At 34.7% G+C, this 12,727-nt stretch overlaps 1 protein-coding gene across 1 annotated transcript in view; it reads left to right on the top strand.

Moving 5' to 3' along the window:
• The first annotated feature begins 8,967 nt into the window (after nucleotides 1-8,967).
• Nucleotides 8,968-12,727, top strand: part of LOC135849932 (fatty acid synthase-like) — a 40,699-nt gene continuing 36,939 nt past the window's right edge. Inside the window, exon 1 of the mRNA XM_065370588.1 lies at nucleotides 8,968-9,507. The gene's annotated coding sequence lies outside the window, so the exon portion shown is untranslated. The remainder of the gene's footprint in view (nucleotides 9,508-12,727) is intronic.

The raw sequence follows: 12,727 nt of genomic DNA, 5'->3' as shown, positions 1-12,727 counted from the left end.
TGCTCTTCGCCAAAAATTTACAAAAACCGTCGCTTTCTAGCAAAAGTTGCTGAAAAATTTCACGTTCTTTCAAAAATTCCGGAAAGTCTCCCTTTTTTTGAAAAATTCTCCAAAAGTTTAATTTTTTCCCGAAAATTACCAACAAAAGCCATTCCTTCTGCTAAAATTGTCAAAGTTTTGTTTTTTGTCTAAAATTCTCGCTTTTTCAAAAATGACGAAATTTCTTTTTTTTTTTTAGTAAAATGGCTAAAAATTTCTGTCTTTTTGCAGAAAATTCCAAAAACTCATTTTTTCCAAAAACTGTTCATCTTGGTTTTTTTTTGTCAGAAACTGCGAAAATATATTATTTTTTAGCATCTAATTATCCAACTGAAGATACTGCTTCTAGCTAAAATTGTCAAAGTCTTGCTTATCGTCAAATTTTAACCAAATTCTCGTTTGTTTTTTAAAAAATTTACAAAAATTGTCACATTTTTGAAATTTTGTAGAAATTTTGGAATATTTTATTTTATATTCAAAATTTATGATTTTTCCACCAACATTTCAAAAAAGTATTTTCAAAGTCTTGCTTTCCTTACTAAAATTGTAAAAGACTTCATTTCTGCAAAAAATTGACAAAAACTCTCGCTGCAGCAGAATTTTTGAAAAAGTTAACTTTTTTTCCAAAAATTCCAAAAAATTTCCCTTTTTTTTAAACAATTGCCCAAAATTTTAGTTTTTTTTTTTCGGAAATTGCCGAAAAGCGTTTCCTCGCTAAAATTGTCCAAATCTTGCATTTTTCATTTAAAAAAATTTCAAAAATTCTCACATTTTCAAAAATGACAAAAGTTTTTGTTCTCCAACAAAACAGCTAATTTTTTGGAAAACATTCCACAATGTGTCCAACTCATTTCTGGAAATGATTTTCCCTGACTTTTCCAGGTTTTCCAGACTAATTTTTTCTTTTTTCCAGATCATTTTTCTCAATTTCCTAGGCTCACTCCATACTTTAATTAAAGAGGTTTTTTTTGGGGGGGGGTGGTTTTTTTCATAAGCTTCTCTTCGAACTGGATACTTCTTCGGATATAAAAAAACAGCTTAACTTTGATTATCAACTTTTCTAATTAAAAATAAATAAAACATGCATCAAGTTTGGCCAATTGATGAAATACATAATTATGTATTCATACACTTACCTGAAGAAAATTTTTCTTTTTTTTTTTTTTTTTGATTTTTGAAGGCCTCAAAATGTGAAATTCGTTCATTTCAAAATGAGAGATAAATTGGCCCGAGCGAAGCGAGGGCGAGAACTTTCAAAAATTTTCATTTCAAGATGCCTGAAAACGAGTTTTTTTTTTGAATGCGAAGAGTGTTTATTTTTTTGTTTTTTAAATTTTAATATTGAAATGGATGTGCGGTTTTTTTATGTGAGGACGAGTAGCTTTCTTTTGGCTTTTAAAATTTTAGAATATTTAAATTAAGTATGTTTTTTTTTTTGAAGGAAGTTGATTTTGAAAAATAAAACAGAACAGGCCCAAGCGAGGACGAAAGCTCTTGTAAATTTGTATGTACTTTGAGATGCTTAAAAACGATGTTTTCTTCGTGAGGAGTTCATTTTTTGGCATAAAAAGTTGATTTTTATAATCTAGAAATTTTCATGCTGCTTTTGAAAAAGAAAAGAAAACAAGCCCGAGCGAAGCCAGGGCAAAAGCTTTTGAAAATTTGCGTTTCGAGAAGTAAAAAAACAGTGTTTTTCTCTCATCACAGGTCCTTATTCAAAATTTTCAATTGATGGTTTTTCAAAATTTCAGGGATTTTGCGTGAAAATTACGAAATTCCTTGATTTTTCCCTGACTTTTCCAGGTTTTCCAGACCTGTGAACACCCTGTTCCAAAAATTTTCCAAGTCTCGCTGTTTTCTTTTAATTTAGTTTTTGAATTTAATGAAAGAGAAATTTTTATAAATAAAATGATTAAATTTAAATAAAAAATAAAGTTTTAAAAATTATTAAATAAAATTTTGACTTCGTTAAAAATTTTCAAGTAAATTTGTGTATTCATTTTTTTTAAAAAAAGTAATTTTTTGATCATTTTTGATGATTTACCATTCAAAGTCGAGTATTTCTGTCACCAAATCGACTTCTCTGGTCCTAACTCCTAATCGACCTACTGAAAAATGATTGAAAAACGATCCCGGAGTATCCTCGTGAAACCCATGAGGGGGGAGGGAGGAGGTTTTTTGCACTAAATTTTTTTATGTGACGAAAATTATCCGAATTTGAGGATTTCGTTTGACGAAATATTTCGCTCGTATTAGGGATAGTTACGAAAGACTTGGAGCGAATAAGAGGGAAAGGGAGGGGGAGGGGGATGTCGAAAGCTCCCAAATTTTGAAAAATCAGTTTGACACTCATTTGCAAGCAATTCATCTGTTCCTTCGTGGACTTTTTCGGATCTGTGCCCCAAAAGTTTAGAAAGCTGAGGGTTTGCCCACCTTAGAATAATTTTGAATGATAAACTGCATATCTATTATTGTACTCTCGGACCCCCCCCCTCCCCCCGTCACCACTAGCATAGAATACTGAACAATGTAAGCAGAGTTATGCTAGGTACACACGTAGATGTAGCCATAAAGTTTATAGTGTGCGGTATGATGAAGTATGTACTTCAATGTTAAATAAATATAAGACGATTTGCAGAAAGAAACGTTTTTATCACGCTTTTGACGCGTGTTTTCGAAAGGTCCATGAGGCTGGATGTTGATTGTGGAACGACGAGCGCCCAGCGCCGCTGTTATCACGCTGTCAAGTACCTGCTACGAGTATGTAGGTACTTTTATACATACGTGTATAGTTGGATGCTATTTAAAAACGAAACTCGCACGTGCGAACTTATGTGTATGTATGTACCTATAGGTACTCGATTCGAGTCGAGTTTAACCATTGCGCTTTTCTTTTGCGATCAAAGTTGCAATTTCACCTCTAATATAATCATAATATGTAATTTGCTTATCGGCGAGCCGTTTATCGAACTTCTCGCTTGATCGTTATACTTTTACCGTTGTGCCTGCTGCCTGTTTGCCCTTCACCGTACCGCGCGCGCGGTGCCAAAGCCACACGTCGCACTAGTTTTCATCGCATGCGCCGCTGCTGTACCGCTAACCCGCTAATGCTAACGCTGAAAAACCTAACACAATGTCTTTAGCTTTAGGTCAACGTAACCGATACCCGCTAACCGGCTACGTATGCTGTTTTAACGTCTAACGTTTAACTAACTCGATGTTTTCAAGAGCGAGGCCGATCGTCTATCTCTATGGTGTATGAGATGTACCTATGTACTTGGTATTTGTAGAGTAGGTACATAAATAAATACAGATCGTCCTAGTACAGAGTGCTAAGATGTACCTCATTTTAAGAGGCTGAAATTCTTGACCTCCAACCCTCTTACGTGTAGAGTACACTATAGTGCAACTGGCAACAAGTGTTCAGTTGGATGAGATCCCCCTTCAGTTTTCGGTAAAATTGAACTAACGTGGAATTTTTCAAAAGTAGCCTTGTGACGTATCAAATTGGGTTAAAATTCCGCTGGAAATTCAAATATTTCAATGAAAGTGAGTTTTAAAGTATTTTTCGAAGAATTTAAAGCACAAAATTAAGTCTAAGTGTTCGAGATTATAGGAAAGTGTCACGTGACCGATCGAAAAAAATTGAAATTCTGGATGAAAATCAAAAATTTTCATCGAAACTTTTTGGAGCACTTTTGAAGATTTTGAGCGCAGAATTGAGCCAATTTTCCTTAATCGTTCACTTACTTTATGAATTTTTTTCTTCTACAAGATACGTACATAAAAAAATAATATTTCTGACAATTTGCAAAAAAAAGTAACTTTAGTAACCAAAATGACAAAAAAGTACCCAAAAGTTACTTTCAGTAATTTGATTACTTGAAAAAGTAACCGAGTACGTGCTCTGCAATTCTCATTTTCAAATTTTCAAGGGTATGCAAGCTACCTCTCATGTTCCCAGTTCGTCTTGGGTCTTTCGTACCCCACATGCAATTTAAATAATCATGTACTTTGATTTTTCAGCAAAAGAAATTTTCAATTTGGGCAAATTTTCGTCATTCATGAAAAAAATTCGAGCAACATGACACCCTCTCCCCTCCTCCGACAAAATGGATCTCACGGAATCGAACATTGTTCAGGCTTGCTTTTCATTCATTTTACAGCATCAGGATCAAAGAGGTCAAATCGATAACAAAACTTACAAAATTACAAAAATACTCAGTTCAAAAATCCCAAGGACGTTTGACGCTCCTCTCGCACCACTTTGTTCAGATACACGTCCTTCTCATTCCAAATACCTTTCAAGCATACCGATACATGGATTCCTCAGTCGCAAAAATTCGTGAATCAGGCAAGTTTTCGTCATAAAAAAATTGACACACACGAACCCTCTCTTGCTCGAAAAAAAGTCCCAAGGGTTCAAAATTATTCTCGAGGCTCGTTGTTCGCTCATTTTTCAGTACTAGCTTACTAGGATCAAGTACGTACATTCCATAAAAAACCGTAAAAAATACAAAATAACGAAACTCATTCTCAAATTATTTCAATCGACGTTTAATTCCCCCCCCCCACCATTAGCCATGAATAAGTCCATCATCGTATCCCAATAATACAATTCAAGTATGTACATAAATTTACTTTGAACTTTCCAACAAAAAATTCTTGGATTCGACGATTTCTGTCGTTTGGGAAAAAAATGGAACAGGAACCCTCCTCCCCCTTCTCAAAATACGCCACATAGGATCACAATAATAATGAACGATGTTCATCTTGCGCGAAAGTTGAAAGTTTTCTATTTACCTTATGTACAATCAAGAAATCAAACGAGGCTAGATTTTGCTCAAACAAGAATCTTTTCATATTTTGGCCTCAATTTTAAGATACTTCAGCTCTCTCCCCCTCCCCACCCTTAATAAACCCATTTTCGGGTTCAAAACGAATCGTTGGGATTTCAAGGTGAAAACAGTCCGTTTCGAATAATACTGGAAAAGAGAACAGAGGTGTGCCCCCCCTCCCAACAGAGAAATTTGAGCGAAAAAATTGAAATTTTTGGGGGAAATTGGCCGAGTTGGAAAATTTGGGAAGAAATTGTGTAATCAAGGAAAATCAAAGAATCATCAAAAACCATGAATAAATGTTCAAAAGTCATTTTACCCTACTTTTCCTTTTTCCGGCCAAAGTTGGAGGGTAGAAAAATTGATTGTTCACATCAAATATACGTAACGTTATTTTACTCGAAATTTTCCAAAAAAAAAGGGAGGATCTCTCCAGTGCATTCCAGTCAAAACTTCCAGAAACTCACAACTTCTGCTAAAATATCAAAAAATGACCTATAAACTCGTATTCCAAAATTTTTTTCTTCGCAAACATTTCAGATTACGAGAATTATGCCAAAATAAGGAAAGATACTCGTATCATCTCTGAAACTGGGGAAATATTGGCATGGATATGTTTTTAGGGGGGGAGGCCCATGCCAATTTTGCAAAATTAGATATTACATATAATATACCTACTCAGTACTCGGAAACAAAAATGTCTAATTATCGCCAAAATTAGTTGTTTTTGAAAGTATAAAAATTATGTCCTAAAAAAATGAAGAATTGTACATTTTTGAGAGCTTTTGCCCTCGCTTGGCTGAAAATATTATACTTTACTGAAAACTATTGTAAAAATTTTTAAATGTTGAAGCTATGAATAAAATAAACTTTTTGCATCAGTTATTTTACTTTTCGAATTATAAATTTTTTCAAACTTATGTATATTCCTCTCGCTTCTCTCGGGCAGATTTTAATTCTACTGAGCAATTTTTCAAAAGCTTTCAAGAATGAAAAAGTGACTTCAGAAAATCAAGGAACATAATCTAATCAACATCCATAAGGTTGATACCGGTGCAAAAATGTGCAAAATTTTATTCAAAAATACCAAAAAGCGCAAAATTTTGGCGTTGCGAAACAGTTTCTTAATATATGTACTGAAAATGATTTTTTTGTACTTCACAAATGGCAAATTTTCTGAAGCTATATCGTCCTCGCTTAGCTGTGCAAAAATAATTTAAAATTGTCTCTTCTCTTTTTGAATTGATTTTCAAAGACCGAAGGGTTAAGTAAAAAAAAACAAAAAAAACAAACAAAAAAACAAAAAAAAAACACGAAAAATAACACGAAAATTTTTGATTTTACTAGGAACCTCGCAATAGAACAATTCAAATTTTTCATCAAGTGTACATAATTATAAAAGCATCGTTTTTGAACAATCAACTCCCCTTTTCAAAATGTATTCGAACCACATTTGGCTAATTAGCATGAAAAATACCGTCGGCGAAGGGGTGGTATAGAGTAATAAGTTGTAAAAAACTAGCGAAGAAAGTTAAGAAACTTTCATTCTCACCCCCCCCCCCCCCCCACGACACATTTCTTCGTCACGCCGCGCCTCTGAAATTGTTGAATTTGATATTCAAAGGCCAAAATCTAAAAAAAACACGAAAAAATTTTGAATTTTGAATTTTGGATTTCAGTACGAACCATTGCAATAAAACAATTCAAACTTTTTGTCAGTTATGAAAGCATCATTTTTGAACATTTAAATTATTCAATATTTTTGTTTAATTCCAGGTCTCCCTTCCAAAATTTTTTCGAACCACAACTGGCTAATTGGAATGAAAAATACTGAAGGGGATTGGGTGGTCTGGGTAATAATGTTGAGAAAATTTCCGTCTCACCACCTCCACCTCCCCCCCCCGACACATCTCTACGTCACGTCTCTGAAATTGTTGAATTTGATATTTAAAGGGCAAAAATCTAAAAAAAAAACACGAAAAAATTCCGAATTTTGAATTTTGGATTTCAGTGTGAACCTTGCAAAATTTTTTGTCAAGTACAAAAGCATCATTTTTGAACATTTAAATTATTAAATTTTTTGTTTCCAACTTTCGCTTCCAAAATTTGTTCGAACCAGATCTGGCTATAATTACCGTTGAAAATACTGCAGGGCAAGGGGTGGTCAGGTCTGGGATGAGAAATTGAGAAAATCAGGCAAAAAAGAGTCGGGAAAATTTCCGCCTCACCCCCCTCCCCTTCCAAGACACATCTCTTCATCACGCCTCTTGAAATGGTTAAATTTGATCTTCAAAGGCCAAAAAGCTAAAAAAAGTGAAAAAAGTTGCGAATTTTGAATTTTGGATTTCAGTACGAATAACCTTGCAGTTGCAATAAAATAATTCAAATTTATTATCAAAAATAAAACAATCATTTTATGAACACTTTTAAAGTCATTTAATATTTTTGTTTCCACTTTCCCCTTCAAAATTTGTTCAAACCACATCTGACTAATTAGCATGAAAAATACTGCTGAGGAGAGCTAATCTGAGATAACAAATTGGGAAAATCTGGCAAAAAAAGTCCACCCCCCCCTTCGACACACCTCTTTGTCGCGCCTCTGAAATCGTTGAATTTTATATTCAAAGGCCAAAAAGCTAAAAAAAAAAATTGGGAATTTTGAATTTTGGATTTCAGAACGAACCTTACAATAAAACAATTCAAATTTTCTGTCAAGTATAAAAGCATCATTTTTGAACATTCAAAATTATTCAATATTTTTGTTTCCAACTCCCCTTTCCAAAATTTGTTCGAACCCCATCTGGCTAATTATCAGTAAAAATACTGCAGGGAGAGGGACGATCTGAGATAAGAAATTGGGAGAATCTGGAAAAAAAGTCGGGAAAATTTCAGCCTCTCACCCCCCTCCTCCTCCCACAACAGGGCACATCACTTCGTCACGCCTCTGTAATGGAAAAAAAAAGATTTTACCACACGATTGCATGTGAATTCCCAATAGGAAGAGGGAGGATCATGAAGGCATGAATTACGCCAAAACATCTAAAGATATTACTATAGAATATCATTATCTACAGCAGGTGGAATATTTCGGAAAACACATGGTACAAATTTTGGAACACTGTCATCAATTTAAAAGAAAATAATACGATGTCAAACTTTCTCGTATTTTTCCAATTTTTTTGGAATTAGCAACGATGAGCGAAGAGTTGACCTCACACCGTACTTGGAATATTTCAATGTAATCAATTACGAGTACAAATTACGCGTTTCGCGTAAATCGGCACACAATACCTACACATAAGCATTCGTGAGTCATCTGACATTTCCCCAGGTTCGTACGATTTGAAATTCGCGACTGCGAATACACAGTATCGAGTATACACTATACAGTGTACATTAAGATAAGGAGACGAGAGGACGGTGTCACAATGACCAGTGGCAGTGGCAGCGGTCATACATTTATGATGATCGGTGATGACTGATTAGTGATTGATTACCTATACTGATGATGCTGATGCGAAAAGCCGAATTTATTTACCAAGGGTACCGCTGTGTACGGGATCGATACGAGTAAATAAATACAAAGTACCGGTACTACGTACGTACCCTATGTACACGTATGTACGTACACATTACACGTACATACACAGTACACACGCCTACGTACTACATAAATATGTACCTACAATATTGTATTGGAATGTCCGAGAGATGATGCAAAATGCATCAAATGGGTTGAAATCGAAAACATGGAACTTTTAGTACAAGCTAGTAAAAAAAAAAATATCGCGAAAAATTTCACCGTTCACGATCTACGAGTCGATCGTACTAGTTTTCTTTTCAGATCGCGAAGAATCACTTTTTTTTACCCCCCTTGAAAGGAACGCTACTTCTTACCTCACCCACACCACATCCGCCCAACGTGCGTCGCGTCGACTCCCGACTCGTCACTCGTCGCACGACGGAGATCGCGTGCTATCCCGGTAGAGGGGATGATACGGCGAATTTCCATTGGTCGAAATCACATGGCACGATATCAGACGAGATAAGCTATTCAATAAATCCGAGAGCGTCTACCGTCTACTACGCGTTCGCTTTGTCGGTTAGTGTATTGATTATACTCGCGAGCATCTGAACGTACCTACCTGAAACTCCAACTCGAATTTCGGGCTGCGTAATATTTTTTTTATTATTTTTCTTCGACGTAGCTGGTACGTACGTACGTAAAAATATACCATAAGCAAATACATTCGAGTACTCTGCTGCGAGTTTTTCGTAATCGTACCGCGTACAAATATCGTAATAATTATTATTATACCCTCCTCATCGGTACCACTTCTAGAAACGGTTTTTCAATTACCTAAATTACATATTTGTTAAAAGATATCCGCCGCGTATAAATAAGCTCGAGTAATAGTCGTAAATTTTTTTGCCAAATTTTTATCACTTTCTCGAAATTTTCTCCATATTGTTTCGCGTTTGACCAGCGAACAGCGATACGCCAGCCACCGTTACAGCTATCATTACCAGTACCAGTACCAGCAATTACGACTAGGAATAGCACTACCTACCGACACAAGAACCTAGCAAACTTTCCGCTTCATTCGATCAACGTTCTGCTACAGTGCAAGTGAGTGCCAAGTGTACATTGTATATACAATTCAATAATAATTACGATTAGTATGAAAAAAAAATCGAATTTCTTCGTCTATAATATCGATTACCTATCTATTGAATAATTCGTCGAAATAAACGTACCTACGTAAGGAGTGTTTTCCTGGAGGATGAGGAGGAGGAGGGGCTGGGAGGGGGCTCTTACGTTCAATTACTCAGATAGCCGGTATCTTTACTCTTCGGTGGTTGTGTGTCACCGTTAGTTTACATCTCGTGCAACTAACCAGTACAATACAGTTAATAGTTGGGCAGCCAGTCTTGCAGATGAAATTGACCAACGAAATGAAAGTTGAGACCGGTCTCAGAAACTACGAATCAGAGAGAGCTCGAAAGCTCGAAATTCTCGAGAGTTTTGAACAAAAAAATAGGAAATTGACGGTTCTAAATGGTAGCATATTGTAAAATTTCTCACGTAGAATCCGATTATGTTGATTTGCCGCACTTCAAGGTTGACAAAGGTCCGGTAGATTGGGTGCAAATGGAGGGAAATACCAGAAAATCTTAATTTTCGCAATAAATTCGTATAAATCCACGTGATGATTGAATAATTGTGAGAAACATTTTGAAACTGTACCTAGGTATAGAGTGTTGGAAAGTTGTTACGATATTCAGAATGTGAAATTTCTCAACATTTTTGTTGGGGGGGGGGGGGGTTTGCAGGGGCAAGTTGAGAAAATTCGCTCATGTAGGCGTGTGATATATCAAAATACATGTTTTCGAGTCGCAAAATTCGATTACGATGATATTTTTCACCTTGGGGCTTGAAAAGGGAGTATCTTCAAACACAAATCGCCAAATTATTGCATCATAATAGAGTCTAGATTTGTAAAATTTGAGTACAATTTGAACGCTGATGCCAAAAAAATGCATCACAACAACCAACTTTCAGGATTTTGATTTCATGTTACGATACGTGGGGAAATTTTACAAATTCAAATTCTCGCTTTTCGTGAAAAAAAAAAATAGCAACAAAGTAGGATAGAATTTGATCAAGGTGAAACGAGAAACTGAAATTTCGTTCCTGTCGCATTTCCTACTTTCCAAATCGAATGAAGATGGTTCTCAGTCCTTGTTGGGCCCTTGGTAAATTTATTGATTTTTCAGTTTCCAAAAAATATACGATCAAAAAAACTCAGATGGGTCATTCCACGTCAATTCAACCAAGAAGTGGTAGGGGGGGGGTCGGTGTTCGAAGGAATGACCAAAATGGCGCAAATCGCAGCGCTCTAACCCTTTTTTAAAGGCTGCTAGGGGGTGTCAAAGTTTTCAGTGAACTTGAAAATATATCACCCATTTCAGCAGTGGATTACTCGATAACCGCGATACCTACCAAAATTCAACTTTTTCTAATAGTTAGGGGTTTTGAACTTTTGAAAGACTTTTCGGTGATATCATAAAAATCAGTGTTGCCAATTTTTTTCGTACAAAAAGTTAGCTCGAAAAGTTTCAAAACGTAGTTTTCATATCGTTCCGATACTCAAAAATGCTGAAAAAAATACATTATGGATAACTTTTCATGCTGAACAACATATTATAAAATTGGAATGGCGTTATTTCGTAAAGTCGATTTTTAAAAAAATGAAAGTTTGCGAAAAAATTCGATTTTTTGATTTAAAAACATGAAAAAAAGTTTTGACTGGTGAAGCTGACCCATTTGACCCCTATTTTTTTACGTATCCGTTGAAAAAGTTGAAAAAACATCTTCACTCGATGAAATAAACTCGTCACGAAACAATCAAAATTCGAAAAAATTCAATTTTCAATTCCCTACATCAAGAAAGGTTTGAATTTATTCAGTAGTCTTATTTAGACCTCTTTCTGACGTATATTTCATAAAAAAGTTGATAAAAATCAGACTCTTAGCAAAAAAATAAAAATTCGCGAATTTTTTGAATTTTTTCGAATTTTGATTTTTTGTGATGATTTTATTTTATCGAGTGAAGGGGGGTTTTCAACCTTTTCGCAGGAAAAATTTCGAAAAAATCGCCGACCCCTCCCCCCCTTAACACTTCTTGGTCGAATTGACGTTTAATGTCTCAGATATTGTTGTATTGTAAATTTTCAAAAATCGAAAAATAAAATTCAAATAAGGTGGCTTATAAAATTTCAAAATGGGGAAAAAAGAGGACTTCCAGCAGCCAGCAGGACGTTTTTCGAACACTTTACGACTTCTGGAGAGGGGGATGGGTCAATATTTTACACGTCAATCATTCGGTTTTTTATTCCAAGATTATTTCGGTACATTTTTTGCAACCCCTCCCCCTCAAAATTTTTTCAATGAAAAAAAAAACATATTTTCCAATGAAATTTACACTTTTTTATACGTATTATTTTTAGGAGGTTTTGAAATGACAAAATTTCAACATATCAACAGTTCCCACTCAACATTAAAAAATAATGTATGAATTTGAAGTATAATTTACATACTCTCGAGAAATATGAAAAAACCCAATAACTTCAGTATAGTTTGATTCAATGAACGAAAAAAACATTCCTAATTTATTGTTAGGTAATTCGAAATCGAAAAGTCGCACTACTTTTTCTTTTCTCGTGTTTTTTTTTCGAGGTCCATTTTTTGATCTTGGAAAATTAAATCAAAAAAGAGAAGTGAACGTCAATTTATTGCCAAGTGAAGCAAAGGGACAAAATTTTTGGAAAACTTTATAATTTTACTCGAACGAAGCGAGGGTGAAATCTTTTGAAAATTTACAATTTTGAGTCTTGAGAGCTACCAAAATGATACGTTATTTTCAACATTAGAAGTTCCAACGTAAATTTTCGTGTTTTTGGATGCTTTTAAATACGTACATTTTCAGCAAATTTTTGACGATTTCTGGGGAAAATTTAGACTTTTACCCAATTTTAGCGACTTTGGAGTCCTCGTAAATACTCTGAAGTTCTTAAAACGTTGAAAAAAAATGCATTAAGTATTGTTTTTCAAAAATAACTTACAGCAAAACAAAGAGAGTAAAGGAATCAGTTTCGCGAGTGCCGAAAATTTTTGATTTGGAAATTTTTGTATTTTTCCATCCACTAAAGACTATTTCTACGTAATTTTTTTTTGTCAAAAAGGTGGGAAAACGACGACATTTTTCAAAATTCCACGAAAAAGGGTTAATAATTTGAAAATTTGCAGTCATGGTTAAAGAAAAAGCAGGACTTTTTGATAAAATTGT

The sequence above is a fragment of the Planococcus citri genome, chromosome 1, assembly GCF_950023065.1.
Source record: "Planococcus citri chromosome 1, ihPlaCitr1.1, whole genome shotgun sequence".
Taxonomy (NCBI): domain Eukaryota; kingdom Metazoa; phylum Arthropoda; class Insecta; order Hemiptera; family Pseudococcidae; genus Planococcus; species Planococcus citri.
Note: the sequence above shows the minus strand (reverse complement) of the source record. Positions and strands in the feature narration are given on the sequence as shown.